Source organism: Eriocheir sinensis, chromosome 31 (genome assembly GCF_024679095.1).
Source record: "Eriocheir sinensis breed Jianghai 21 chromosome 31, ASM2467909v1, whole genome shotgun sequence".
Classification (NCBI taxonomy): domain Eukaryota; kingdom Metazoa; phylum Arthropoda; class Malacostraca; order Decapoda; family Varunidae; genus Eriocheir; species Eriocheir sinensis.
The window spans coordinates 3,750,519-3,755,547 of record NC_066539.1 but is presented as its reverse complement, the minus strand read 5'-3'; the positions used below and the strand labels follow the sequence as shown (position 1 = coordinate 3,755,547).

General features: G+C 43.7%; 1 protein-coding gene across 5 annotated transcripts in view; it reads left to right on the top strand.

The window, feature by feature from the left end:
• The window catches only part of LOC127005808 (uncharacterized), a 105,276-nt gene continuing 100,247 nt past the window's right edge, over positions 1–5,029 (top strand). For 2 of the 5 annotated variants that reach the window (XM_050874934.1, XM_050874929.1), the window contains exon 1: positions 4–129. The gene's annotated coding sequence lies outside the window, so the exon portion shown is untranslated. Of the gene's footprint in view, positions 130–5,029 lie in introns of all 5 variants that reach the window. The other 3 variants (XM_050874936.1, XM_050874935.1, XM_050874932.1) reach the window with 3 other exon arrangements.

Sequence of the window (5,029 nt, the reverse complement as noted above, 5' to 3'; positions counted from 1 at the left end):
CTCAGCTGACACTCTTGGCGAAGGAAGATATTACTGGAGTCCTTTACCTGTCTTCCTTGCGCACGGAGGGAAGCCTGTCACTGGATATATATATAGTACAGCTATTCTCCCGCGCAACCTCAATACTCTGTAAGTAGTGACACCCATTGGTTCAGGCGTTCATGAGTGAGATGATACTCGTCTGTCTTGGCTCACGGGAAGGGATTCGTCTTACTGGATGTGTATCTAACAATAGCCTACCTACCTGTGTGCGATAGTTCCTTGTTTCATGGTCTCATTAAGCAGGGGTGTGGAGTCGGAGTTGGAGTCGCCGGAGACGCGTACGGAATCGAAGTCGGCAAAAATATATCTGACTCCGATTCATGTATGATACGTATGATGTGCGGCTGGGTGTGGTGTGGCGGGATGTAGTGTGGTGTGGTGTGGTGTGGGGTGTGGTGTGGTGGACTGGTGTGTGGTGTGGTGGGGTGTGGTGTGTGTTGTGGCGGGGTTTGATTTGGATGCCACTGTACTGCAGAAGAGGAGAAGGGGGAGGGATTCAGGGTCGGAGTCGCAACGTTAAAGTTTTTTTATTTTTATATCCGACTCCACGCCCATGCTCATAAGGTGACACCTGTTATGGTATAGTCTTTCATTTCGTGTAAGTTGATTGAAGGACAGCAATGACATTATAGGGAAGCGTGTTACTCCATGTCTAACTACATTTTTTGTCTCTTTACGTCTTCGCCTGTAGCGCCAATAGGCTTTCTTCAGGGGCCTGGTGGTCGGCCCCAGCCCGTCATGGCGCAGGTAATTTTTATAGTGGCGCCAGTTATGCTTGGCTCATGCTGCCCCCCGGAACATCACTCTTGATTCACTTGGACGGTTTCTTCTAGATAGAGTCCGGGTTGATGGGTGGTCTTCTGGACAGCATGTTGGTAGTCTTAGGCCACTCGGCGGTGACTGAAAAATCCCAGATGATAGCGTGGGGATTCGAACCGACGTCGTCCATGGCGCGGTGAATGCGGGGCCCGCACGCTAACCACTCAGCCACATAAAAAAAGTATTTACCGGAATTTCCTCGTTGCATGTATATAAAGTAGTGAACGAGGTGGCGAAAGACCCCATGTAAACTATTTGATTCCTGTCTGGGTTATTTCAACTTGTCTATTTTCGTTATGCATCAGTGCAGAGAAGTGTCGTAATACTTGATGGTCACAGGAAAGGGAATCAAAACAAATAGTAAAAGAAAATGTGCAATTGGATGTGCCAATATAATTTAATTTATAAGGGGCCTTGTTTCAACTTGTCTTTCTTTCAACATGTAGACGCAGAGGTGTAACAGTTAGGGGTCACAAGAAGAGGAATCATAACAAATAATTAGTAAAAGAAAATGCGTTACTGGATGCGCCTAGCTATATGGGTTCTTCAAAAGGGACCTTGTTTCTTTGTGAGTGGTGACACATTGGTACATTGGAAAATGCTTTCTAAATAGTGACACGCACGCATTGGTAGGCTACACTTTTTTCACGTGAGTGAGGCTACACTTTTTTCACGTGAGTGATGTGGTAATTGTGCTAGCGGGAAGGGAAACTAAATCACTGATGGGGAATGTGTTATATTCGATGAGGCTAACTACTCGTGTTTTTACATAGAATTCCGTTATTTTATAGGCAGTGACACGCATTGTTGGTAAAGTTTTTCACGTGGGTGGAGAGGTGATCGTGTAGCGGTAAGGGAAACAAAATCACTGATGGGAAATGTATTATACTCGATGAGGCTAACTACTCGTGTTTTTCAGTAGAATTCCGTTATTTTATAGGCAGTGACACGCATTGTTGGTAAAGTTTTCACGTGGGTGGAGTGGTGATCGTGTAGCGGTAAGGGAAACTAAATCACTGATAGGAATGTGTTAAGCTGGCGTCACACTGTACCCAAATCTGGCGAGCACGAGCTCTTGCTGGCAGCTTTTGCTCGCGAGCAAGTCACTTGACGTCACACTGACGAGCGACGAGGGGCGAGCGGCGAGCAACATTGTAAACAAAGCCTCGACCATGGCGCCTACTACACCTACGCTTCGCATTACGGCTAAGTGTGCAGCTGTGACGGCATTACTTGCCGTTATTCAACGAGCTCAGAAGAAGAAAAGACGAGTCTGGGTTCGGTCATGGCTGAAGAGAAGGGAGGGAGACCCATGATGTGTACAACATCATAACATCATAACTTTCTTCAGCGTAGACTTACATAAATCTGGATGGCTGTGGTCCCATAACTCGGGATGGTCCCTGACTCTTGCTATCAAAGAGTGTACAATGAAGGAGGACAAGTGAACTTTTGAACGAGGAGAGGTGGCCATGGCGAGTGTTTATATCAGCTGGCCTGGGCGGTCTTGGTCTTGGTCTTGGAAATCAAAATAAAATCCAACACTACTTTTCTCAACAGTATAAAATATTACAAACACCGTCAAACATAAAAGGAGTTTGAGAATAAGTTTTCTAATATCATGGGTATACGGATTCAATACACTAGGATATATATATTATTCACATATCGGTGCACCAAAGAGCTCATTTGACTGCCTGCTTGCGGCTCGCCGAGCTGCTCCCCGTCCAAGCGGCGAGCTAAACGCAGGAGCAAAAGCTCGGGAGCAAGCCATCCCTCCAGCAAAAGCTGCCAGCAAAAGCTCGTGCTCGACAGATTTGGTCCAGTGTGACGCCACCTTTATACTCGATGAGGCTAACTACTCGTGTTTTTCAGTAGAATCCCGTTATTTTATAGGCAGTGACACGCATCGTTGGTAAAATTTTTCACGTGGGTGGAGTGGTGATCATGCTAGCAGGAAGGGAAACAAAATCACTGACAGGAAATGTATTATACTCGAAGCGCCTATTTATATAACCTACTTGTGATCTTCCATGGTGTCCCGTTGTTTTGCAGGAGGTGACACTCATTGTTTCTAACTTTTTTTTTCACGGGGGTGGTGTGGTGATTGTTTCAGCGGGAAGGGAAACTAATTCACTACATAGAAATATGTATCCTAATACTCGATGTTCCTTAGTGACTATATATGTGTGTTCTTCTGTAGGATCTCAATGCCGTGTAGATAGTGACACGCGTTGGTATAGTTTTTCCATATGGGTGGGATGTTATAACCCTTACCTCTTTTCGACTCTCGGGTGGGAATCGAAATTACGAAAGTTATCTCCACATAGCCTATTACTGTGGGTCCCTAACTTCATGGTCCATATTCTTAAACGTTTCTGACTCACATTACGACTGTTTCCCAAGGCCATAGAGGAGATTAGCCGGGTTGTCATGGGTAATTTTTCCCGTTCAAGGTGCAGAAATCGGATTAAACCATCATTGGCACCACAAAATAGTTTTCATGGGTAATTTTTTCCCGTTGAAGGTGCATAAATCGGATTAAACCATCATTAGCACCACAAAACAGTTTTCATGGGTAATTTTTTCCCGTTGAAGGTGCATAAATCGGATTAAACCATCATTGGCACCACAAAACAGTCCATGAAAAGCCCAGCAGCTTCCACGAAAGGGTTGTCAAACAGGCGAACCGAGGTGCATGGAGAGACGTTTTAGAATTCCGGCTTATCATATACGGTCTTCGCACAGAGTAGCCTTCTTCGTTGCGGTGTTTTATTGAGAGAGGAGTATCAAGAAGCCTCTCATACCAAATTATTGATCCCTTCTCTCGGCTACTCTCACTGTCCTCTGTTTGCAAGGAAGTTACTATAGTGTTTTAATTAATTGTTTTCACGATTGAGCTTTAGTATACCTTCTTTACTAATAAGAAAAAAGGCGGCATGTATAGACAGTTTTTCGTGTGCGTTGTGATCGTTATAATCGTTGTAATCGTGGTCACGGGAAGGGGAACTGAATCAATCAACTGGGAACGTATTTGTGAATGTATAAGACTGCCTAAGTGCTCTGACAGAGGACCATATATCATTTGTCAGTACTGTATACGTTCTCTCTATTCATTTATCCATCTATATCTATCTATCTTTCTATGTCTATCTATCTTTCTATGTCTATCTATCTGTCTGTCTATCTATCTCTCTATCTGTTTATTTATTTCTCTCTCTCTCTCTCTCTCTCTCTCTCTCTCTCTCTCTCTCTCTCTCTCTCTCTCTCTCTCTCTCTCTCTCTCTCTCTCTATATATATATATATATATATATATATATATATACATCTCCTTTAAGAGTTTGAGAAAGTGAACTTCCTCTGTTTTCCGTCCCTCAATGCTATCAGATCATCTTATCACGCTACGTCAGCAGCATCCGGCACCCACACATTGAATAGCATTGTACGGGCGTCCCAAAGACCCATCATATGCATGCAAGGATGATGCCGCATGGAAGGGCCAGTATTATCATCATCATCAGCCACTATTGGTCCACTTCAGGATAAAGCTCTTTCCTAACGTTCTGCTCTTAATATCCTTTTGCCTCGTGTTAGTGTACTTAGCGTTGATCTGGTAAATGTTTTGATTTAATGTCTTCAAGCTGGTTTTCTATGCTTAATAGTTAGCCTACTCCGTCATATACCGGTTCTAGCTTGATCTCTCCACCTGATATTCTATTTGATGTCAGGACACTCCATCCTCTTATCTCTATAGTAAAGGTTCTAATTTCATCTCTTCACCGGAGTATCTTTCCGATGCAGATGAGGGGGTCGCGAAGTTGAGGTGATAGGATAGATTGATTGATAGGTATGTAGGTAGGTAGGTAGATAGATTGATAGAGAAAGAGATAGATAAAGAGAAAGACGAAAAACATCTACACAGCCACAACTTGCCTGACGACTCAGCTGTGTCCATGTCTCTTGTATATTTCTATCGATATTTGTACACATTGAGCGTGCTTCCTTGAATCCTTTCCTCCTCACATTCCTTCCTTTCTTCCTTTCCTTCTTTTTTTTTGGGGGGGGGACGAACAACTAAGCGTCAGGCTATTCCATATTGAAAAGGGTCTTCTTCTTCTTCTTCTTCTTCTTCTCCTTCTTCTTCTTTTCTTCTTCTCCATCTTCTTC